Raw genomic sequence first — 26170 nt, forward strand, 5'->3', positions numbered from 1 at the left:
TCCTAGCAGTTGTTGACATGGGTCTGTGTTCTCCCTGCAGCTCAGAATATCATGTAAATTCCCGATCGCCCCACCAGGTTGTTCTCGGCCAGCAGTACAAAAATGGGGTCACCGTGCTTTACTGTGTGGAAATGTAACAGTCCTGAACCGAGATTTAAAGTGGAATTGGAGTGCTGGCTTTGATTTTTCTGTTTCTTACACTCTATTTTTTTTTAAAGTTTTATTGTCCTGCAAATATACACCTGCATACTAGAAATTAGAATGAAGAGGAGCAGCTGATGAATGTATGGCTATGTTTAAATAAGGTCCCGTCCTAATGATTACTGAGCCGTGTCCCAGATGCCAAATCTAAAATGTCTTTCCAGGGCGCCCGGGTGGCTCAGTTGGTTCAGCGTCAGACTCTTGGTTTCAGCTGAGGTCAGGATCTCTGGGTCTTGGGATCGCGCCCCGCGTCGGGCTCTGAGTGGAGCCTGCTTGGATTTCTCTCGTCCTCACCCTCTGCCCCTTCCCCACGCTCAGTCTTTCCTTCTCTCTCTCTAAAAAATAAAATAAGATAAAAAGAAAATGTCTCCCATGTCTTTCCCCACCCCAGCCACGATACTCAACATGTGTTCAGGTAATATTACCACCTCTACCATGTCCCATGTCCCATGTCCCATGTCCCTGGAGATTATTTTGAAGATGTAATGAATTAGTTCTTATAGAGTACTTAGGATAGTGTCTGTTGCAATAAACACCAAATAGGGCTTGCCTTTTTACTGTTGTTATTATTGTTAACAAAGCTGTATTTAAATTTTACTTTTAATGGTATGTTTTTCTCTATATAAACTAATAGTATGATTTTCACAGTTTGAATTTAAAGTTCAGGATCCCTCCTTTAAAAGTCTTTAAACTTTTATATTTTTAATTGGAATTTTCTTTTGATATACTTTGTCTACTTTTATATCTACGGCTGCTATTTATTATCAGCAATCTATACTGATAACCTTTTTTTTTTTTTTAACATTTATTTATTTTTGAGAGATGGAGCAGGAGCAGGGGAGGGGCAGAGAGAGGGAGACACAGAATCCGAAGCAGGCTCAGACTCTGAGCTGGCCACACAGAGCCTGACACAGGGCTCGAACCCACGAATCGTGAGATCATGAGCCAAAGTTGGACGCTTAACCGACTGAGCCACCAGGTGCTCTGATAAGCCTTTAAATTACACATTTCAACAACTTTTTACTTCACTTTTCTGTCTTGCTGAAAAGCTTGGAGGGAAATCTGGTTATATCCTATGCAAATAATTGGTACAGAAAGGGCGGGTCTGTTTCATTTATATTTTCCACAGAGATATTTTCTGTGATGTTATTATTTCAAACTCTGTTTCAAGAGTAAACTATTTTACATAATGAAATAACTCTGACTTTGTTTTTGGTGATACCTTCTCATTCCTTGAAGGATGCTATATTTCCTCAAAAGTTAAATGACGATGCCTAGCATTTTAACTTAGCTTTTTAATTATAAAAATGTTTAATATTACAATTATTTTTCAGGCTCTGTGATGTACTGGGCAGTATTTGCGTCTGTTTTTTTGTGTGTGTTTATAACCTTGCCACTCTGTGAGCTGTATTTCATGAAAATGAGGCATATTTTTGCACCTGGGAAAACAGGCTTAAAAATCACATCCCTTGCTGGGCTAGTAAGGGGCAGAACTGGATTGAACTTTCGCCTCTTTCTCTCTAAAGCCCAGACTCTTAACTACCACAATAAAAACTTTTCGGGGCACCTGGGTGGCTCAGTCAATTAAGTGTCCATCTCTTGATTGTGGCTCAGGCCATGATCTCAGAGTTGTGGGATTGAGCCCTATGGTGGGCTCTGCACCGATAGCAGGGAGCCTGATTTGAATTCCATGTCTCCAACTCCCTCTGCCCTTCCCCTGCTCACACTTGTTCACTCTTTCAAAATAAATAAATGAAAAAACAAATTCCCCCCCGCAAATAATCTCTCTTGGAATCAATTGAGTGTATGCTATGAAAAATGGATTTAAGTTAATTTTTCTCTGTGTCACACATGTTGATCCCAGTTCATTTCCTTAGCAATTATTTATTGCCTCTTACTCTGTTCTAGGTATAGTGTTGGGTAGCAATTAAATGGGTACAAGGTAGGGATAGCATCACTCCTTAAAGACATGAAAGCTGCTCATTCGTAGAATTCTTAGGGTTTCATTGATTACATTGTTTGTGTTTAACTTGCTCTCCTAGGCTGTGGGACTGTAATATTGTTATAATCCCATTGTGGTATTACTAAAATACTAATAGACCAATCTGGCATGTTTGCCCAGTTCTGCCAGATAAATTTCACTATTTGCTGTATTTTTCCTTGACCTTTGGTGCCTGACTTCAGACTTGACAGCATATCAATCAGAATACATTTTTATCTTTATTTAGTTTCCTCAGACTTATTTTTGAGCATGGTGAATCCTTCATGGTGAGTGTTTTAACAGTAATGAATAATTACCAACTTCCAGATTTATTTTTAAAGATCTTTCCTCCAGTCGCACATCCATCTTCTGGAATGATTCTGCGTTGTCCTATTATTGATGTGGAGACCTGAGGCCCCACAGGCCCCGCAGGCCCCACAGACATGGTTCCAGAGCTGTCCTCTGCTGACTTACGGTCTCTTTTAGTCTTTCTTATGAAGACCGGAGATGGGCTGTAACCCATCCCCTTCTGGGATAGCTAAGGTTCCTATAGTCCTTGAAATCTGAGGAGACTTGATTACTGAACGTTTCGATCCGGCCTTCTGGTGTTCTGACGCCCTAGGGCACTGTTCTTCTCCAGACAGATTTCAGCACCTTATTCAGTAATTTTGTTGTCTGGTAACCGTGGGTTTGTATCAAGAACCAAAAATGAGTTGTTATTCACAGAGGTCCAGAGGGGGTACGGATGACCTTCTTGTGTTGCTAAAAGGGTGACACTAATTAAAAGAAGCCTCTTGCATGAGGGGGTTCCATGTGGCTCAGTCGGTTGACCTTACAACTCTTGACTTTGATTCAGATCATGGGCCCAGGGTCATGGGATCAAGCCCTGCATCAGGCTCCATGCTGAATGTGGAGCCTGCTTGGGAGTCATTCTCTCTCTCTCTCTCTCTCTCTCTCTCCCTCTCTCCCTCTCTCCCTCTCTCCCTCTCTCTCTCTCCCTCTCTCTCCCTCTCTCCCTCTCTCCCTCTCTCTCTTTCTCTCTCTCTCTCTCTCCTTCTTCCCTGCTCCTCCATTCACACACACTCTCTCAAATTAAAAATAAAATGAAAAAAAAAAAGCCTCTAGCATAGAGAGTGCTCAGGAAAGGTGAACCCATGTCCTGTAGGAAGTTGGGGGAGGGGTTTAGACAAAATTTGAATGGACTCTGAATGGTGTAGAGGAGATTGCAGATTTGCCTGGAAAGTGGACAGGGTAGTCCACGGCCTTTTCTAATTAGGGACCCGGGACCCCAGTCCATCTTCGGCCCCGAGCTGCTGAGATCATCTTTCAGGAATCTTTCCTAATTGCCCCAAATATGTCAGCTACATGAACACATGTGGGTGTGTGTTACTTACTTGGGAGAATGTTCTGCAGAGAATTTTTATTCTTGGGCACATGCTCACTGATGTTTTAGAATTAAGTGTAAAGCCCAAATGCCGTAAACTACAATTATAACTCGTTGCCTAGAATGAGAAAATATGACACATGAGTTGCTGGCAGAAACACAGGTAGAAAGTTTGCCCTTTCCCCTCCTCCAGTGCCCGGCGCAGATGCATCACCAGGAGCAAGAGTTTCTGTAGGAAATGTGGTGGCATTTGAAGTCGAGTTTCCAGTAACGTGAAGGAAAACTGTTTCTATGTTCAGAGATATCAAACAAAACTGAGTATTATTTTCTTTTTAGGAATGGTCTCATAGGCATTAAATTTTTTTTTTTAATATTTATTATTTTTGAGAGAGAGAGAGATTGAGACAGAGAGCAGGCAGGGGAGGGGCAGAGAAGAAAGGGGTGACGCAGAATCCGAAACAAGCTCCAGGCTTTGAGCTGTCAGCACAGAGCCAGACGGAGGGCTTTAACCCACAGACCATGAGATCATGACCTGAGCCAAAGTCGGCCACTTAACTGACTGAGCCGCCTGGGGGCCCCTGGATCTTAGAACGTTTATACTGCAGCTAGAAATGATGTAACAACATTACAGAGGGTTCAGAGGGTTCGGCAGATCGACCGTTTACAAAATTGCCGTTACTTGAACTTTGGCAGACTTTGTGAATTCACATAAATGGGTAATTTTGCTGTATAAAGTATTGGCTTTGAAGTTTTCCTCAGAGGGCAGAGATCAATGTCTGCTATTTAAACTCTGAGTTATAGTTCTTTTTGTTCGAAGGGGTAAAAAACAAAAGTAATGCAGAATTTAAAAAAATATCCAAGGCAATGCAACAAAAAGCCTTTATTCCACCCCGTGAACCCATCTCAGGTTCCCCCCGCTTAGAGTTCAGCTCTTCATAAGTTTTAATGCGGTCTCCAGAGGCATTTTGTGTCCATACGGACATCCCCCCTTATCCTGCCCCCCTTTTCCCCACCCAGAGTGAGGTCCCTCATCCTGGAAACCATTACTTCAGTGACTCCAGGGACTCTTGATTCATTTTCCCCTTATGGGGACACACCATCCTTTACAGTGTCCTCAGCAAGGAACTTTTCAAGTTGTTTCCAGGTTTTGCAGTTACAAAGAATTTTCCACACGTGTCTGAGTCTTAGAATTTTCCAGAACTGGAATTGTTGAGTCAAAGGTTTGTGCGTTTGTGCCTTTAACAGAGATTGCCACGTCGCTTGCCACGAAAGTTCTCCCACCAGCGATGGACGGGGTGCCCCTTGTGCTGTCGTCTTTGAAGCCTCAGGGGAGGAGTTTGAGAATTTGAAAATAGGCGCATATAAATATAAGATATGTCATATTTAAATACGTTTCAAAATATCTGTCACTATCATGTCGTCGTATTTGAGTCTGTTTTTGAAAGGCAGTTTTTTCAGCAGCAGTTTTCAAATATCTAGAGTTATCAGATTGAGGACAGATTGAGGAATAGTAAGATGATTTGAGGAACTTCTAGATTCATGGCCTTTCTTATGCAGCTCTACATTCTTTAAGATCCACTCAGTGTTACCTTTTTCCTGGAACTTTGTGTAATCATTCTACCTTTTATGGATGTAGGACCACTTAGCTCCTGTTCTCAGTGATATGTTTTATTATAATTAATATCTACCATGTTTTTTTTTTTTATCATGTCAGAAGAATCAAAACGCTAGAATGGAAAGAGCATGGAGGGATTTAACTCTTGGCTTTGCCCTCTGATTTTTGTCTAATTCTTGGGACACAAACAGTAACATTCAATAAATACTATTTTCTCAAGTTTTTTTAAGCCCCCTCAAGTCTTTCATTATGGCATTTTTAGCATAACTCTTAACATTTTTCTGAGTATAAAAATAATAATGATTGATCATTATGGGAAATGTGAGAAACGGGGAAGATTTTATAAAGCAGCAAATCAACATCACCTAGAATCCTACTACATAGGCAATTACTCCCATCATTTCTTTTGTCCGTGTCTGTGTGTGTGTACGTGTGACTGCTATTACATTGGGAACAACATGCTGAGGTAGTTTTTACATCTTCCCTTTTCACCCTGCCAACACCTAACATTTGGGGTGCCCCTCCCAGAACTTTTCTTATGCACATACATACATAATACGAAATGTAAAGAAAGTTTTTAAAAACAAATTAGAAGCGGGGCACCTGGGTGGCTCAGTTGTTTAAGCATCCGGCTTCAGCTCAGGTCATGATCTCGCATTCGTGGGTTCAAGCCCCGTGTCAGGCTCTGTGCTGACAGCTCAGAGCTTGGAGCCTGCTTCAGATTCTGTATCTCCCTCTCTCTCTCTGACCCTCCCCTGTTCACGCTGCCTCTCTCTCTCTCAAAAAACAAAACAAAACAAATTAGAAGCAAAACTATACCATACATAATGCTGAACTTGCTTCTGCAGCTTAGAGATCCGCTGTCAGCCCTGTGTTGTATGTAACGATCCTAGTTCTTCTAAGTGTTGGCACCATGTTCAGTACAACGTGCTAATTGTATCCAGTTTTCCCTATTATAAAGAATGCTGAAATGAACATTAAAAAAATTGTTTTAATGCTTATTTAGTTTTGAGAGAGAAAAAGACAGAACTTGAGCAGGGGAGGGACAGAGAGAGAGAATGACACAGAATGTGAAACAGGCTCCAGGCTCTGAGCTGTCAGCACAGAGCCCTACATTGGGCATGAACCCTCCAACTTTGAGATCCTTACCTGAGCCGAAGTCAGGTGCTTAACCAACCGAGCCACCCAGGCAGCCCTGAACATTTCTTTTTTAAAATAGTTGCATGTAGGGGTGCTTGGGTGGCTCAGTCGGTTAATCGTCCGGCTTCGACTCAGGTCATGATTTCACTGTTTGTGGGTTCAAGCCCCATGTCAGGCTCTGTGCTGACAGCTAGCTCAGAGCCTGGAGCCTGCTTCAGATTCTGAGTCTCCCTCTCTCTCTGCCCCTCCCCTCCTCGTGCTCTCTCTGTCTCTCAAAAATAAATAAAAAACATTAAAAAAATAATAGTTGCATGTAGAATCTTGTGAGACAGATTCATAGAAGTGGAAATGCTGGGCTAAAGGTCATGCACACAAGTTTTTATAGATTATGCTAGATTTCCCCTTAAAAATTCTTACCTGTGCATATGTATTCCAATACATAACACCTCTGTATCCTTATCAGCACAGAAAATGATCAGTCTTCCTAATGTTTTTGCAATTGGAGAGATTTTTTTAAATGGCCTCTTGATTGCACATTTAATTTCCTGATAGTGAGGTTGAATGTCTTCATGGGCTTTATAGCCCTGTTTCTTTCAGCTATAAATGGTCTGTTCTTCTGGTTTCATATTGGTTATTAGGATTTCTTTGATCTCGACTTTTGTGTTTTACATATGTTGTAACATTTTTATCCCCGGAGGTGTCTTGTCACCTGCTTTAGGGTGTCTTCAGCCATACGGGACTTAAATTATGTGACAAAATCTGGTATGGTTTCAGAGTTTGGGATTTTAGTTAGAGGGACTTCCATACTTGCACATATTAATGGATTTTCTTCTGGCATTTTTATAATTCCTTTTTCTTACGTGTAGACTGAGCTAGATTGTTTGATTGAATTCTGTTCCTTTCCCTCTGTCGTGTTTAATCTTGGAAATTGACATATTTTTGTATAGGACTTTTATGACTTAACAGAGCAGGTCTGTATAATAATAGATCAAGTTAAAACTGAATGGTGGAAATTTACGTGGTCCAGATACACTTTTTCTTCAGGATTTTCAGGTCTTTCTTCAGCTCTTACTTAGTCTTTTTCAGTAGTGTTCCCTGGTCACTTTAGTCCTGGGACTGGGGAGAAGGTGCCACAGAGGATATGCCGTATCAGCAAGTCACTTCTGCTTTTGTTTGTAATGTTTTATTTGCAGATGAAGGTGTTGCTTAAAAAAAAAAAAAAAAGAAACAGGTGCCTGGGTGGTTTAGTTGGTTGAGCTTCTGACAGGCTCAGGTCATGATCTCACGGTTCACGGGTTCAAGCCCCACGTCGGGCTCTGTGCCAGCAGCTCAGAGTCTAGAGCCTGCTTGGGATTCTGTGTCACCCTCTCTCCCCCTACCCCTCCCCTGCTTGTGCTCTGTCTCTGTCTCTTAAAAATAAGTAATTGTTAAAAGAAAAAATGAAACAGAGAACCAATGATTTGCTAATCTATCTGAAGTTTCGGGAGCTGGGCAGGTAATAGTAACTCGTTCCCATCCCCCACCCCCACTCCCGGATTCCAGTGTGTTGAGGTTGGTTGTGTGTGCGGTCAGGGTGCACCAGAGCAAGAATTCCCTGCCTTGAGGGGCTGGACCGAGCCTCACTGTTTCCAGCCTTATCCTGTTACAGTCATAAAACACGTCCCGTGGTCTGACCTTCTGCTCCAGAACACTGCACGCCATTATCCCACATTTCCTCTTGGATACCTTTCTCATCTGTACACTGGGATCTAGTTTTGTAGAAGCAATAAATACTTCGGAACATAAATATTTTCGTTAAGAATGGAAGTACTTTTCTAAATCTGTGAGCACAAAAGGAAAATGGAAAGTTACTGAGTACCTAATAAGCTCAGGACCAAGGATGCCGGGAGAGTTTTATTTTTATGTTTAGAAAAGAACCATGAAGTGTTGTTTATCTACGGGTGTGAAAAATATATTAACATGGCATATGGTGACTATTTCAAAACGCTTTTTCCCCCTGCCCCATTGGAATCTGACAACAGCAGTCTTGTCCAAGTGCAATTTTTCCCCCTGGGGTGGGCCAATGCACATTATTTCTTATGTGGATTCCCTTGGGGTACTGCAGATTTTTTTTGACCATTTAATTCTTATTCCTCACCTTAGCGTTACTTGTTTTCCAGAAGGTATCAGATTAATGTTAGTTCTTAGTGTCTACCTTTCAAAGCATCTTATTTTTTGATTGTCAATTTTTTAGCCACCTTTCCTCTAATTGTAATAGCTACACTAATAAATAATGTATTAGGTATTTAGCTGTGGCCAGATACTCTGATCACTGCTTTACGTGCCTTACTTCATCTAATCCTCTCAATAACCCTGTGATGTGTGGTTACTGTTACACTTGACCCTGGAGCAGTAAGGGTGACTGACTTCCACCCCCCCACCCCCCCACACACAGTTGAAAATCCTCCTATAACTTTTGGCTGCCCCGAAACTTAACTATTAATAACGTGCTGTTGACTAGAAACCTTCGTGTTAATATAAGCGGCCAATTAACACATAGTTTGTATGTCATATGTATTATACACTGCATTCTTTTTTTAAGTTTTTTTGAGGGTTGGGGGCCAGAGAGCGGGAGACGCAGAATCCAGAGCAGGCTCCAGGCTCTGAGCTGTCAGCACAGAGCCTGATGTGTGGCTCGAACTCACAGACCTTGAGATCATGACCTGAGCTGAAGTTGGACCCTTAAGTGACTAAGCTTCCCAGGCCCCCCTGTACACTGTATTTTACAATAAAGTAAACCAGAGAAAAGAAAATGTTAGACCATAAGGGAGAGAATATACATTCACAGTAAAATCCTGTAAAAACTGCACATGTAAGTGGACCCCTATCGTTCAAACCCATGTTTGTTCAAGGGCTTTTCACATTTTCATCTTACAGATAAAGAAACTGAGGCTGAGGGAGGTTAAATGGTTTGCCCAAGATTTTACAGTTAGTTATAACCAAAGCCTGGCATCCAGGTTCAGGACCCTCTGACTTCAAAGACCAAGCTCTTAACTATTATAAGGTCTTTCGATTTTTGTTTTCACCTTTATGAGTAACTGGATGTGTCCCCATCCCTTCCAGGGCTGACTAAGAGGAGAGCGTACCTCGCCCACAACGGCTGGTTCCAGCTCTCAGTCAGTTGCTACTTGATCCAAGGGGACTTATTAAGTCATCTCGGAGACTCGTTTAGTTTCGTGAGTCGGACAAGAGGAATCCCATGTCTTGCAGGCATCTCTTGTGGTGAAGAGACACGTGGTCGGCGTTGCTAATTATACCTCACCCCTTCTTTTCCTTGAATCTTGTCAAGGAACAGAACACCCTCCCTCGTCCCCGCCCTCTGTCCAGTAATGCAGTGGTGACTCTTGGCGTTAGAAATGTCACGAGAGGCCACGCGTCCTTCAGACTCCCAAGTATTTTGTTCGCTTTGCTTCTCTCTCTGCCTTGTTCATGCAAGATCTTGTGCCCTACGGTCAGTTCCCTAGCACCTCTGCTTTCCACTTTCAGAAAAAAAGAGCAACCCTCCCTTCTCGATGGTTGATGACCGTGACACACCACGTGACCGTGACAGCTTGTGGTTTAAGATGGCTAACTGTGGGTAAATAGGACTCACTCTTGTGTTGACCAGAAAGCATTAAACTACCTGGCAGGGCTCTCCCACCTCTCTAATGCTGGGGGACGTCACAGTCCTGCAGTAGGGCTGACAGGGCCCCTGAGAATGTAAGGTGAGAAAGAAGGAAGGGGAACCGGGAGGGAAGGGCCGGCGGGGTGTCCCGACAGCTGGCCTTGCCTCCATGCAGACCGCGTGCCAGGCGGGTCGAGACGCCGTCGTCGTTTTCTCCTACAGATGCCAACCAGACTATGTTCCTAGGATAATCATCCTGCACCTCTTTCAGATTTGAGCGGCCCCTGGTCATGGGTAGGTGACCCTGTATGTCAGGTGGGTCTGCACGGGCCAGCAGACCAGTTCGTATCACCTTCACTGATCCCGCTGTGCCTGCAGGGAGTAAAGTTGTGTAGGAAAGGTGAAGTTCGTACTTAACGTTCTGAGCTTTTAGACGAGGCGCTAGTGTTGCAGGTGAGCCTTTTTTGGAGGGAGAGACATGAAAGAACACTGACATGTGGAAGGAGAAAGGCAGACGTTTGCTCTGGTACATTGTACACAGGAACCAATCTCGGGGGGGAAGCCTCGTGTCCCCACCTCAGTCGATGGTCGCTTTCCAAGGCCAACCCGATAAGCTCCAAAGTTTTCATCACAAGCCTGGAGGGAGGTGCGCCCTATCGGGGAGTGGAAGTTGGAAAACTCCAGCAACACTGGCCCTCTACAGCCACTGCAGAGCCCTTACGTGCAATTTTATCTACGACCTAACAGAACATTGCAACATCAGAAAAGCAGGTGAGGTGAGGCTTGATTTGAGAGTGCTTCTGGGCCATTCCTACTCCTACATAATTATTATAATGAAATCTATAGGTTAAAAAAAAGTTTATTATTTTGAGAGAGTGTGAGCAGGGGAGGGGGAGAGAGAGAATCCCAAGCAGGCTCAGTGCTGTCAGCACAGAACCTGATGTGGGGCTCGATCTCATGACTCATGAGATACACAAAATGGGAAATACTTCCATTGTGTAACTTACAGCCAGGATATTTTGATGAATATATGAATATGGCATACAATGACTGAGATTTTAAACTATGACCTAGTGGTCCACATGATACAATTACTAATAATGCTCTGTCCACGGTAATTGTTACAGAAACAACTGCTATATTCTGAGCTAGCTTATCAGTTCCCACAGAAATGCTTGTCTTGGGAGAAAAAGTTGAATCCAAGGTTGGTTGGGTGTGAGACATTTTTTCCACTGCAAAGCTTTCTGTAATTTTGTTTTTAAAGTTTGTTTATACTGGGTGGGGGCAAGTGAGAGAGGGGCAGAGAGAGAGAGGGAGACAGAGAATCCCACATAGACTCCGTGCTGTCAGCATGGAGCCTGACGTGGAGCTCAGTCTCAAATCATGAGATCATGAACTGAGCTGAAACCAAGCTCAACCGAGTGAGCCATCCAGGCACCTTGCCCTCAGAGCTTTATGGAAAAACCTAAATTACCTTTAAATGTTTATGTCTGGAAGGGACCTGGATTGGCTGTAGAAATGAGCCTTCCTGCCCCCAGCCACAGTCTGGAGAGGAGTGACTTTGTGTTTGCTCAGAGCCTTGAGATTGGAGGGGAGAGAGAAGCCGGCTATTGAGGGCAAAGTCCTTTATTATTAGTGGGTTGGTTTTGACTTGTACTTACTACTAATAGCTAACACTTACTGTGCACATACTATGTGCCACTTTTTGAGCTAAGCTGCCAAATTGAAACCTTTGACAACCTTCATTTTTATAGATGAGACACTGAGGCTTAGTAAGAAAGGTAATTGTCAAGTTAGTAAGAAATGGAGTCAGGACTTGAACTCAAGTATTTCTGGTTCCAGAAGCCATCCTGGAATAAGCCCTTAGCTTTGATTCTCTTTCCTCACTCATTTGTTCCACCAACAAACCAACACAGTTGATCTGATGCCTGCTGTGCATAAGTGCTCTCGCTGGGCTCTTCGATCCTCCGTTTCCTCTTCTGTAAAATGGGGATAAAATACCTATCTCATAGGGCTGTTATAAATTTAATGACGTATGGACTGAAACCACTTATCGTCACAGTGCTTGATTGCCACATAGTAAACGCGGAGTATCTTGAAGCTGCTGTTCCTACTCCCCATTGTCCTTATCATCAGCCTCCTCTTCCTGCTCATTATTTAGGTAGACAAGGGGCAGATATTAAGGGACCTTCCTCATCCTATTTTATTTAGTCTGTAGCCACACTGCAGACTAAGGCAAATTCTGATGTCTTCGAATGCTGCAGTGGGAGGGTAGAGTGAATTTCATGTTTTGAGAAGTGGCAGCAGGCTTATTTTGATGAAATGCATTTCAGCATAGCAGGGAGGTCAAGAGCCCGTCTTGACGTCTGTGCTTGTTATAGGGACATCTGTAAGGAGAAAAAGGCAATAATATTACTCGGTGTCAGTTTTACCAAAACCCTTTTAAACGCAGCTGTCAGACCTCTTTCCAGAAGAATGCTGTTTGCCCTCTACTTCTTAAGAATTCCTCCTCATTGGGTGTTAGGCTTCCGAAGACAGGAACCACAGTGTACTCTGTATCTGCAGTCTCTGACAAGTGGTAATTGCTCAGAGGAAATAAGAGGGGCGAGCGCAAGTTGGTATCCCTTAATGTTCTGGTGTGTGATGTTTAAAGGAGGGCAGATGTTGTTAGGAAAAGAGGTGAGAGTTTGCCAGAGTATTACTCAGTGATTTTTATATGCTCGGCAATAATACTGCCCTGCTTGTATTTAATTTCTTTCGTGCACCTGTGCAGACCGCTGTTTCAGAGTCAGTTAAGGTATTACAGTAGGGAAGCTCTCTGAGGACAGCACAGCTATTGGTCTCAAGACTGTGAGTTGTGTTGAGGCTGTTGAGACTGTGAATTCCATTGCTGGCTAGTATGATGTCTTAGGGGAGTCAGACTCTGTACACTTCAGTTGACTCATCTCTAAAATGGGTATAATGCTTACAGTTGATGATGTGAGTACTAGAAATAATACATGTGTGGAGTTGAGTGCAGAGGAAATGTTCCAAAATGCGAACTATATAATATCTGATAAAACTCGGGCATGGCTTTGGCCATGAACATTCAGTGGCCGTAACATTGACCCTCTCAGTCATGCCGCTCATCGTGGTGCCCACGTCTGTGGATAGTAGCTGTAACCGGCTTGATGTCTTCTGCCCTTCACGGATTCAGGCTCAGCACAAGGTCTGTGTATGTTTGCATTGGGGTTAACTTTCTGTATTATTTGGGCAGTGGGGATGGGGAGCTGGGGGTCTAGGTCAGTTGTATTTTACATTTCTGTTCAGGTACACATCTCCTAGCTCAGCGTCCATGGGCCCTTCTTCATTCTTGTCTAAGAAAGACTTGCGCCTAGCAGTTCCCATAGACTCCTGAAAACGGGCAGGGCGCTCCTCCTCTCCTTGCTGAAAGAATTCCAAAGGCTGCCTGCAGGGCGTTCAGAGGAGGCTTTCCTTGCTAGAGAAACATCCCTCTTTTCTCAGTCTGGGAGGCTTCGTGATGCCTTTTCTGTGGCAGACTCCTGGGGGAGACCCAAGGCCCACTTACAGCGCTTACCGTGGAAACTATAAAACCCAGTAAGTGCTCAGTAATGTCAGGTGGGATGAGGGCGGTGGCAGCGGCAGGCAGGGACTGAAGCTCATGGAGACCCCATCGCCCTATCGCCATCATTCCAGACGCATGGCATAAATACTCTGGTTAGACTCCGTTCAGTACCTCCTGTTCCGTATAACTGTGCAGGCAACATCTACACCTTGGCCAAGGGCGGTGTGTAGATTGCGGGTTGTTTTTTCTCGAGACTGTAAATGCTTCACCTTTTCATTTGCTTGGTTCTCCTCAAACATCTCCACACACCTCCAGCTGCTTCGAAGAGCTTCTTGTACACAGCTTTGCCCGTGAGCCAGTTGGGCAGGGTATCACCCTGCCCCCTTCCTTCTTTCTGCCCAGAGCCCTCCCTCCTGGAGCCCTCTCACTTCCCGTGCCGTCTGGACTGGGATGAGGAGCACGTCCCAGCAGTCCCCTGCTTTCACATCCCTCCCTATCACAACCTCCACACTCGGCAAAAACGAGACGACGTGCCCACCTCAGCAAACGAAACCCACACCTGGCACCTCGTGCCTCTCAAAGTTAAGCTTCCAGAAGGCCTACCTGGCGTATGCTTTCAGGTTTTTCCCTTCTGTATTTTTATTTTTTTGGTGTGGGGTTTCTGAAATCCCCGTGTTCATCAAACACGGAACCTGTGACATTTGTGTCGTGTTCCCATCCATGATTTGATTTTTTTTCAGTTGGGAAAACATCTTTGTTTTGCCACTTAAACTCAGGCATCTTTCAGTTTCTAGCTCTTTCTTTTTTATTCTTCTCTAATGTTTATTTATTTATTTATTTTGAGAGACAGAGCTCCAGCAAGTGGGGGTGAGGCAGAGAGAGAGGGGGAGAGAGAATCTGAAGCAGGCTACACGCTCAGCACAGAGCCCCACTTAAGGGTTGACCCCACGAGCACAAGTTCAGAGATCATGACCTGAGGCTTTCGAAATCAGGAGTGGGGTGCTTAATGACTGAGCCACCCAGGCATCCCCTCAAGCTGTAATTTTTTTTCAACTTTTTAATGTGTTTTATTTAATTTTTGAGAGAGAAAGCATGAGTAGTGGAGGGTCAGAGAGAGAAGGAGATACAGAATCTGAAGACGGGCTCCAGGCTCTGCTGACAGCTCAAACCCACGAAACGTGAGACCATAACCTGAGCCAAAGTTGGGCGCTTAACTGACTGAACCACCCAGGTGCCCCTCTGGCTCTAATTTTTTAACTATTGACTGGATTTAAGTAACCAGACAGAGCAAAGAATTAAGCCTTGAGTGTTCTAGACCCTCTTCATACATTCTTTGTCCTTTGTCACATTCCTCTTCATTATCTGACACAGATGAGGGCACAATTGGCTTTACTTGTGGTGTCTTCTCCTGTGAGAGGTCTTTTTGTTCAAGTGTCGATTTTATGGGCAAATCCAACATGCGTGCTGTGTGTTTTCTGCTGAACATGAAGCCCATCTCCACGAGTTGGGTTGTAAATCTGACTTTTCTCAGTTTTGTTCTGCAACAAAAAGAAAACTAGAAGGATTTAGAGTGAATAGGGAACCACAGAGATAGAGGACTGCAGGGCAATGAACTAGTCCCTAAAAAGAGAAGGTGAGAAAGGTAGGAGGGTTTATGTTGGGGAATCTGAGGCAGTGTCATAATAAGAGTGTTAAATGTGTGGAGGTCTGATGTGGAGATGACGCTTCCCGCTTGCCCTTTTCAGGATGAAAGACTTCAAGGAGGAGAAAGATAGAATTATGAGTAGAGATTTAAGTGTATTTTACAAAGAAGAAATTCCAGCATGGTTAAGATTGTGACGGGAATGAACTATCAGGGTATGCCCATCTTGAGTATTTTTCTTTGATGTGTTCAGCCCCATCTGAAAGTTCTAACTTAGGGGCGCCTGGGTGGCTCTGTCAGTTAAGCGTCCAACTCTTGATTTCAGCTCAGATCATGATCTCGCGGTTCTTGGGATCAAGCCGCCCATTGGACTTTATGCTGACAGTGTGGGGCCTGCTTGTGATTCTCTCTCTCCCTCTCTCTCCCTCTCTCTCTCTCTCTCTCTCTCTCTCTCTCTCTCTCTCTCTCTCTCTCTCTTTCCCTCTCCCTCTCTCTCCCTCTCCCCTGCTGATACTCTCTGTCTCTCTCAAAATAAAGAAATAAACTAAAAAGAAAAAAAAAGTTCTTAGTATATAAGTGACTACCTGCCATTACATCTTTTCCCCAAATTAGTTCACTCTCCCTTGAGAGGGTCCAGACACAGGTAGTGGAATGAAATCTTCATTCTTTACTTCTTGTCTATTTTAGTTCCCATGTCAGAATCCTCATTTACCATCTGACTTATAGGCAGCCATGCTCTTGAAGACTAAGGACCATGGCTCCAGTGTTTGTGTAAATGCAGCCGTTAAGAAAAATCATATGTAATAGTAAGATAAAGAGAATATTTTGGGGACGCCTGGGTGGCTCAGTCGGGTAAGCATCCAAGTTCGGCTCAGGTCATGATCTTGCGGTCTGTGAGTTCGAGCCCCGCGTCAGAGTCTGTACTGACAGCTCAAAACGTGGAGCCTGCTTCTGTGTCTCCCTCTTCTTTGTCCCTCCCCTTCTTGCGCTCTCTGTCTCTCTCTCAAAAATAATAAACATTAAAAATAAAAGTCGGATGAATGCCCAATGACTGAACCACCAGGCGCTTTTCTTCCTTTTTCTTCTTGGGCCATGTACCTCTGCCACCTCCCATTCTACCTTGTGCAGATTATCCGGAACCCCAGAGCAGTCTCCAGATGGCTCACGTGCATTTTCATCTACTCCTTGTTCCTTCTCATCTTTGCCTCTGTCTGGACGAGTCTCTTTCCAGCTGCCCAGCTCTGCGCCGTTTTTCTCCTTACCGTGCATTTCCTACCACTTGGTAGGCAGAGAGGGGGTCTTTACTTGTTCTTTGGGATTTCCCACAATCAGTAGTCTGTGCCAAGTGCATGGTAGTTTTTGAGGAAATGATACATAAATATAAGGAAGTACAGTCATTTGATGTTCAGGCCAAGTAATTTCCATAGTTACTGCTTGTTGGAGGACAGTGTGTTGTAGATCCCAAAAGCTGTCCTCAGAACTGCTGTTCCTGAGGTGGTGACACTGTGGCATAGCACTGTAGCTAACAAGAGAAGGGGTCCTGTTTATTGCACACTGGATTTGGGGCATTCTGCCACGCAGACCTGCTCTCATGTTAGCACTTCCATACATCCTTTTTGGGTTGAAATTTTCCCTTACCAAAGCTTTTCTGCCTTGCTGAGGACCCATGCTTAAGGTGACCCAATAAGAAAAAAGAAAGCTGTTACCTGATCTTGGTTCTTTTTTTTCTTTTTTAATTTTTTTTTAATGTTTATTTATTTTTGGGACAGAGAAAGAGAGACAGAGTGTGAACAAGGGAGGGGCAGAGAGAGAGGGAGACACAGAATCTGAAGCAGGCTCCAGGCTCTGAGCTGTCAACACAGGACCCGATGTGGGGCTCGAACGCACGAACCATGAGATCATGACCTGAACGAAGTTGGACGCTTAAACAGCTGAGCCACCCAGGCGCCCCTGATCTTGGTTCTTTTGACTCCAAGTTTGATTCCTTTCTGTTCTACATTATGCAGCTTTTCATTGAAGTACTTAAGAAAACACATTGTTTTGAGTATTTTGCAGGTAAAGAAATGGAAATCAGTGATTTATCATAGGTTCTGCATTTGACTGTCCTTTGGGAATCAGTTTAGGAGTATGTAGTAAGACACTTCTAAAAACATACAGGTTCTGATGTGGTAACATTTCTCCTTATGAATCTGTCCTAAAGAGGGGGTGCCTGGGTGGCTCAGTAGGTTAGGTATCCGAGTCTTGATTTCGGCTCAGGTCCTGATCTCGCAGTTAGTGAGTTTGAACCCCATGTCCGGCTCTACACTGACAGCACAGAGCCTGCTTGGAATTCTCTTTCTACCTTTCACTGCCCCTCCCCCATTTGTAGTCCTGTGTTCTCTCTCTTTCTCTCTCTCTCAAAATCAATAAATAAGCTTAAAAACAAGAAAAGAATCTATCCTAAAGAAAGAATCAGGGGTATAGGCGAATTCTTTTGAACTATAGCAAAAAATCAGAACCAACCTAACATGTCAGCCATGGGTAACAGACAGATGTTGGTCTAGAGTGTAGAATATTATGCAGCAGTTTAAACTTGTTTTTGGATACGTTTCAGTAATATGGGAAAGTAATAAGTAGTAATCAGAAAGAATGAAAGATTTCAAACAATGTAGTACAAACCGAGCTATGTCCACAAATTTAAAATATACTTAAAAGAATATACTTTCATCCCTCTGAGGATGGACCTGTTCTGTTCCTTTCTCCAAGCCTGTGGTAGCCTAGACCCATCCAAGATGACTGGCTGTGCTTTGTGTCTGCCTTACGCATTACTCTGCAACTTTCCCAGCAAGCTGGTAGTTACAGAGTTTTTATTGGTTGTTGCTCTGAGTTCATAGGGAAAGATTTAGCCGATTTTTAACAGCAGCATAATACCCTAAATAATGTGGCTGTGCCGGGGCTCATTCACGCAGAATTCCAGCACCGATACTCAGGTTGTTGTAGCCCCACCTTCTGCTACAGATGATGTTTACTGCAACATCCGTATCCAGCGTCCTTAAGATCCATTGCTTTTATTCCCCCAGCGTGGCATTGCTGTGTTAGAGTATATGTTAATTACAGCGCACAGCCATAACGATGACAGCCATAACGCGCTGTTGGTTCCTGGCCTCACACAGTCTCGTTGACAAATAGGTACGCATTTTCCTTTCCCAGCGATATTTTAGCTGATGTACAAAGATTCAGTAGGCAGGGTTTGTTTGCGGAGAGATTTGGAATCGTTAACATTCTGAAACATAGGTGTAAATCAAGAGAGCACAGCCAGCCTCTTGAATTAGGTTTACTCTGTGTAGTGCATGCTATATTTACGAGATATGAATTTGTTAGATATTGTACATATTTAACTTTCTCAGTTTTTTAAGAGCTCAGGGTCCGGCTTGAAAACCAAAGCACTTGGCATTTTCCCTCCTGTTCCTTACTATGCCCGCCCTTTGCAGGGCTGCAGACAGCGCCCACCCAGGGGGGAGCCCTCCCCATGGGCAGCATCTGGTCTCCAGAGCCCCTGGCTTGCTCAGCACTGATGCCAGCTGCGGAGCACGTCTTCAGGTTTGAGGTCACTGATGATAACAGGGATGTTAGCCTGCTAACAGGGTTTTTATAACAGCCAAGTCACCGTGCTAGGGACAGGTGCTTTTCTCTGTCATGTCACGGAGAGCCACTTAGTGTACAACACGAGTTTTTTCCAAGTGCCCACTTCGGTCGTGTGTGCGGGGGGGAGTCTACCAGGCATGGGTCAGAAAGAAGAAAGGATAATTATAATGGACTTCTTCTGTGTGGGTGTACCTATGTGCTTGTCTGTTTATCATGTGGGTGCCGACCTGTAGGACCAGCACCTCTGTTTAGAAGCCTCGTTTTCTCCCATCAGTAATTAACAGTTGCTTACATCAGGGGGGATTATGCAACACCCTGACAGCTACCACTAGCTCCTACCTGTTGCCTTTCTTTCTCTCCTCTGATTCAGCTTCTTGGCTCCAGAGAAGTGATGGCACCGGAACACTTCAGACCCGCTGGGGTGTATTCCTGCCTCATGGACTTGGTCACGGTCCCTAGAGCCCTCCGCACACCCTGTCCGTGGTTCCCAGCCAGTGAGACCTAAACACTGCTTTACTTTGCATTCATGCTTGGTCTCCTTATGATAAATAGCCTTAACCTTTAAACATTCTACAACCACTGGCTTGTTGGAAAGCAATTCAAACACGTGCAACCCTTGGCAGTCTGTGTTTCCTTAGGCTTCTTACAGCATTCAGTGAAATAGCGACAATAATAAGGACAGTGACTGCAAATGTATAAACAGCACCCCTCATGTGCCCAACACTGTGCCAGCGCTTGATACATTACCAGCTGCACGTGGTGGCCATTGCTACCACCCTCACAGCATAAATGCAGAAAGGGAGGCAGCCTCTGCACTAGGGTTATGCAACTTGTAAGTGGCTTATGCAGGGAAGTCACTCCGAATCTGGGTGAGGCTCACTGGTGGGGGGGGGAGGGGTGTGACGCCACAGAAACCAAGAACATTGCAGTGTACCTGGGGTGGCTGGGCACTGGGTGCCCAGACCCCCTTAAAGAGAGTTGGCAGCGATGCATGGCTGCTGTTTCTGTTTGGATAGGAAGTGACACGGGTGCGTCCTCCATCCAAAAGTTCTGGACACGCGAGGGGAGTTGAGGGAACTCAGGCATGGGCAGGAAGGAAACGGGAGCAGGGGTGTGGAAAACTTTGCTACGGGAGGTCACTTGCAGCAGCCTCTCACGGAGAACCCCTCTCTCCATCAGCTCTGTCCTGTGACTGGGCACGTCCCAGAGGGGGGTGAAGAGGGTTGGAGGTGTGTTTACCTTCCGCGAATTTCTTTTGTTTTGATGAGTGAGTCATATGCACAGGCTGGAAAACCTCTTCGGTTGCTCTTGTGATTGTCTTTCTCAAATTGGTTTTTGAAGCACTTGTACTGATGTGCTAGGATTTTCTGCTGTGCAGACTGGAACCGTAGAAGGAAAGCTGTCTAGGTAAGAGGCACTGGGTTGGGGGAGGAGGTAGGGGGTGCTGTGGCCGGGGTAGGACCCTGATTCTGCGACCATGCCCTCTGGATAGAACATCCTGGGGCTGAAGTTGAGTCACCCGCCTCAGGATCCATTTCCCCCATATCTGAATAGAGTCCGCTCTGGATGAGCAAAGATAGACTGCGGCCGGCATATTGAAGCCTTTCCTATCGAAGGTAGTTGTTTGCCATTGTCATTGTTATTTTCATGTCACCAGGTTGGTTCCTACCCCCTTTCTGGGTATTTTAACCTGGTTCATTGAGTAAGAACATGGGGTCAGATGGTATCATTAGTAACTGTGTGGTCTTGGGCAAGGTCTGAACCTCTCCAGGCTTGGTGCCATCGTCTGAGCAATGGGGGCATTAGGAATAGCCATCTCATAGGACCACTGGAGACAAGCCTCAGCAAAATGTCTCTGTCGTTCTATCTGCGTTAAAAATGGAGGTGCTCACTCCTGCCTTCTCAGTGTTCCGACACTCACAGGACCCTCCCATTCTGCTTCCCGGCTCCGGTGACATTCCAGGATGCACATCACCCTGGGTGTAGACACTGACAGCCAAAAGAACTGGATTTGGAGAGTTGCAGATTCTGCTGTCTCTCAGAGAAGGGTGGAGTCTCGTAGGACAAAGCATTCCTGGCAGGAATTGACAGAGAAAGCTCATCAGAGAAGTAAGCCAGAGTCAGGTGTTCTGATAGTTGACGAAGCAGGTTGGACTGGAAGAATCCCTTCTCCTCGGCCGCGCTGACTGCTCTTTGCAGCTTTATCCAACGTGTCAACTTTCCCTGCAAAAAAGAATTTTTCTTACCATCTTTTAACAATGAAATGAGAAATTCTTACTCTCAATTTGATCTAGTTAAATGTAAGATTTATTTTGGAAGGGAGAGGGGATGCATGGAGGGAGGGAGAATTCTGACCCTTTTTTCTGTAACATACCTCCACAAGTGGAGGATTTTTACTGGTTACTTTACAAAATGCCACTTAAGAAAGACTTCTTTATTAAAAAAAAAAAAAACCAAACAGCTTGTTAATGTGGGAACTTCAGGCACACGCAGAGCTGTGGGGAACCGTATGAGCCCTGACGTACCGTCCGCCACACACAGCAGCTGGTAACGATGTGGCTTCTCTGCGGTTCTGCACACCGCCCCCTTCCCATCATTTGCTTTTAAGTTTATTTTTTGAGAGAGCAAGTGCAAGCAGGGGAGGGGCAGAGAGAGAAGGGGACAGAGGATCCAAAGCCGGCTCTGTGCTTGTGCTGACAGCAGTGAGCCCGATGCTGGCCTTGAACTCATGAACTGGGAGGTCCTGACCTGAGCCGAAGTCAGATGCACCACTGAATCACTCAGACACCACCCCTCCCCGTCCTGTTATTTTTAAGTAAATCCCAGACAGCATATTATTCTGTCTATAAATATTTAAGATGTGCTTTGAATGCCTTAAGAGTTTCAGTAAAGTAAAAAAATGAAAGTTTTCATGTTTTGAGACCCTTCCTGTGGAAAGATCATATCTCCCTAGAGGCCTCAGGGCAGTGATCCTCCAAGTGGGGAATGGGGGGTAATGATTTTTTTTCAGTGATTACCTGTGGGGGCTTTTTCCAACTGCTGGTCCCCTCAGACTGTTGCCCTCCCCCCAACAGTTGAAAATGCAGCCTTTGAGGGGTGCCTGGGTGGCTCAGTCTGTAAGCATGCAACTTCTGCTCAGGTCATGATCTTACAGCTCATGAGTTCGAGCCCTGCATCAGGCTGTGTGCTGACAGCTCAGAGCCTGGAGCCTGCTTCAAATTCTGTGTCTCCCTCTCTCTCTCTGCTCCTTCCCGGCTCATGCTCTGTCTGTCTGTTTCTCAAAAATAAATAAACATTAAAATTTAAAAAAAAAGAAAAAATGCAGCCTTTGATTCTTCATTAGACTGGTTTGCTCTGAGGGTTGGAGCAGGAATAAACAGCAGAGAACCCCTGCTTGGCAGGGGAAAGTGATTCCAGGTAACGGAAGTGTTCCCCCTCAGGAGCCACTTGTTTTGTGTTTTGTTTTGGTTATTTTTAACCCCTATGGATGGGACTGTTGACAAGTGTATTTCTTTATTTCCATCTTACCCAAAGCACGCTGGGTGTTTTTCCGTCGTCCTTATTTACTACAGGGTACTTCCAGCACCATCTTCCATACCGTGGAATGCTTATTGCCATAGTTTACCTCCCTCATGGCCACTCTTTTCCCTGCCGGCGTACTTGGCTTTCTCTTTCTTCCATCTGCTAAGGGCTCAGAAGCGAGGTATGTAAAGGTATAGAAAGTTAGAGTAAATGAACTGTGAGGCGGGTTTGTTTTTTTATTTCGTTGTCTGTTTGTTTGTTTCCTGAGCAGAGTATTAAGGACTTCGCGATATTTGATTGCTCAGAGGCAGTTTTGGCTCCATTTCCCAGTTTTCGGCGATGCTCTGCACATACATAGTTGCTATGTAGCCATTCTGCGGGAGGGTGAGGTCCACGGTCATGGGGTCCTGTAGCAGGAGACTTGGTTCTGAAGTCCAGGGCAGGTCCAGGTTTGGACACATTTCTCTCTATCTCCCCACCGAATGTTTAGAAGTGAGTTAGCTGGAAAAAAGGAAGAAATTTTAAAACGTGACATTTGTTTTTGTAGCAACAAAAAGTTAGGGGCTTGTGTTGTAAACCTTGCACAAAATTTTGCTTGGCTTCAAATAATGCAGCGTATGGATATAATTTAGGTATTCTGTAGCACCAACATTTATAGAAGAAACTAACAGTGTAATTTTCACCAAAAAGAACTGCCTTCCTCCCTGTCATTCTTTAAGGAGGAATCAGAGAAAGCATTTCCCATGCTCCTTTTTCGCCATACCCGCCGACCCCTTTTTAAAACTCTCCTTAGAAAAATGACACAGTACTTTTCAAAACTGAGCTGTGCCTCATGCGTGTTTATACACAGGACGGACTCATTGCATCAGTTTTTCCTTTCTCACACCCAGACCGGGGTCACATAGTTCTGTGAGGTGTGCTTGCGAGTTGTAATAATATGGAATGCTGGAAAAATTCCAGAGACTGTTAGTAAATAAAGAAGGCAGTTGAAAAGCAGTTAGTTTATGTTCATGATTTCAGAACTTATGTTTGGATTTCAGAAGTAAGTATACATAATATAGCATGGGAAGTGAAAAGATGACCATGTTTAAGATTTGGATTTTAATTCCTGCCTTTTCCCTAAAGTGATTTAATGAAGTCTCTCCACTTCTTACTCATCACATTTAAAATTTATTAGATCAGTCAGCTGACTTTTCTATGAGAAAGCCAGCTTTGCTCTGTGTTTTCAACTTGGCAGGTGTTTTGTTGATATGTTTAGGGGGAAAAAAAGAAAGTACAAGGTGCTGGAAATAGCACAGCTGATTGTTAAAAGATGGAAACTTACATATTAGATCTTTTAGGAAGCTGATCAGTCAGGAATGAGTTTTAGAAGTAACTTTGAAGCCTTTCTTCTTCTACTGTGACTTATTCCATGAAAGGCCTTTACAGTGTGTTTACGGAACAAATATCCCTACAAATTGCTTTCGGCAGTCATGGGCACACTGGGATTCTTTATCCCATCAGTGATTCCATTGTTGTTTTGGCAAAGCACTTCCATGGGATGTGACAGCTCTCTGGTCTTTGAGACCCCCCACCCCCCGTCGGAGACACATCAAGGGCTGGAAAGGCTTGGGTGTGGGAATGTTCTTTCAGAAATGTGGGTTCCGTTTTTTCCTCCCATAGAGCACCAGTGAGCTGAATAACTTCTCATCCCTTTTCCCTGCACGTTTTACCATCTCTTAAGCCCTCAGAAGTCACCTAAGGCTCCAAAGTCCTCAGGTGCCACTGAGGTCACCGGGAGACCCTTGCCCTACCTTGGCCTCAAAAACGCAACTCTTTCAGGATTCACTCTTTGTTTTCATCATAAGGACAAATATTTATTTAGCGTCCTGCCACATCTAAAGGAGACTACAAATCTAAATCTGACACAGCTCTTTCCCTTCAGAATTCTTGTTGTGGGGGCGCCTGGGTGGCTCAGTCAGTTAAGCATCCAGCTTTGGCTCAAGTCATGATCTCACAGTTTGTGGGTTCAAGGCCTGCATCGGGCTCTGTGCTGACAGCTCAAAGCCTGGAGCTGCTTTGGATTCTGTGTCTCCCTCGCTCTCTGCCCCTTCCCCATTTGTGCTCTGTCTCTCTCTCTCAAAAATAAACACTAAAAAAATCTTAAACAAAATTCTTGTTGGGGAGCTAAGACACATACAGGTGTTTCTCTGGGGTGAGGGAGACTGTCATATGCCATCAGCTGTAGAGATACAGCCATTTGGATTCTAAGACCAGCAGCAATTGGGAATCCCCACTGGAGGAAAAAACCAGCTGCTTCACACCAGACCCTATATACATGTTATTGACTAGGATCAGGAAGAGGCCAGAGCCTTCTTAATCCACTTAGAATGGGCTCTTTATGGGAGCATTTCTTCTAATGGTTGGCTCCTTTCCGCTCCAGGTGACCAGATTTGGAGGATTACAAGGTGGAGGGTTAGGAGAATGCATGGTTTTATACTTGGACTTGTTATCACTCTGCATTTAATGCTGTGTTCTCTGCTTTGCCTTTTTTTTTTTAATGCTTTTTATTTTATTTTTGAGAGACAGAGAGAGACAGCACGAGCAGGAGAGGGTCAGAGAGAGAGGGAGACACAGAATCTGAAGCAGGCTCCAGGCTCTGAGCTGTCAGCACAGAGCCCAACAGGGGGCTCGAACCTATGAACCGTGAGACCATGACCTTAATTCTCCCTCTCTCGGCCTATCAAAGATGAAGCAGAGGATAGGCTTAAAATCCCGAGGGTGCTGGGTCACGTGTATTGTAGAACTGTGTGCAGTGTAAATAGTTAGGAGATGGACTTGTGATACAAGTGCCGTGGATTCTTTGAGAGCTTAAACATGGCAGCTTGGGGGGCCTGGGTGGCTCAGCGAAGGGTCAGACTCTTGATTTCTGCTCAAGTCATGATCTCGTGGTTCAAGGGATACAGCCCAGAGTGGAGCCTGCTTGTCTCTCTCTCTGTCTCTCTCTGCCTCTCCCCTGCTAGTATGCACATGCTCTCTCTCAAAATAAACAAACATTAAAAAAAAAACCATGGCAGATATTTCATAGACTGTTAAAATGTTAAAACTGAAAGGGACTAAGAGCTCATCTTCTCTACCCCTAGTGTCCCACAGCTGGTTAGCCTGGAATCATTCAGATGTGGCCCGTCCTAGAGGTCAGGGGTGTCTTAAATGAGCACCTGGCAATTCTTTCCAGAAGCACAGCTCCACCTCTGCACACCTTCTGGACATAAATGCCATGAACTTTGAAATTAGGTGAAAGATGTGGGTGTGAAAGTTGGAGAAAACATGTCTCTAGCTCTGGAGGAGTTTAGAATCAACCGTACTAATACTGTCAGCACAAGTTTGATTGCCATGTTACAATAAACCGAAATGATGTGGGAGTTCAAACAAAGAGGATACTTTGATGGGAGGTGTCAGAGAAGTCCACTGAAAGAGCCAGCTGCCTTTTCAACTGAGCTCTAAGGACTATGTTTGGTACCGGCATTGAGGGCTGCCTTTTTTTGTTGTTGTTGTTCTTTTGATTATGAACATTTTCAGGCATACAGAAAACCTGAAAGAAGAGTGCAGTGACTATCTGTACGCCCACCATCTAGATTTAAAAACTGTTGATGTTTTGTCATATCTGTTTGTGCATTCGTATGTGTATGCATTGGGTTTTTAGCCATTTGTAAGTAAATTATAGGTATTATGACATTTTTACCCCTACATGTATATACCCACTGGCATCTCTAAAGCCTTCTGTTTACACAAGCACAATTCTGTTATCAAAAACGGAAGAGGGGTGCCTGGGTGGCTCCGTTAATTGAGCATCCGACTCTTGATTTCGGCTCAG

General features: G+C 44.5%; 1 protein-coding gene and 1 long non-coding RNA gene across 2 annotated transcripts in view; one reads left to right on the forward strand and one right to left on the reverse strand.

Moving 5' to 3' along the window:
• PTPN14 (protein tyrosine phosphatase non-receptor type 14) overlaps positions 1–26170 on the forward strand; it is a 138269-nt gene that overhangs the window by 8622 nt on the left and 103477 nt on the right. The gene's annotated exons all lie outside the window — the stretch shown is intronic.
• On the reverse strand, positions 22534–23225 carry LOC115288193. Its single transcript, XR_003906857.1, has 2 exons — positions 23127–23225; positions 22534–22818 (listed from the first exon to the last, which is right to left on the reverse strand). It is a non-coding gene; the product is annotated as an uncharacterized LOC115288193 (long non-coding RNA).

The sequence above is a fragment of the Suricata suricatta genome, chromosome 3 (assembly GCF_006229205.1).
Source record: "Suricata suricatta isolate VVHF042 chromosome 3, meerkat_22Aug2017_6uvM2_HiC, whole genome shotgun sequence".
Lineage (NCBI taxonomy): Eukaryota > Metazoa > Chordata > Mammalia > Carnivora > Herpestidae > Suricata > Suricata suricatta.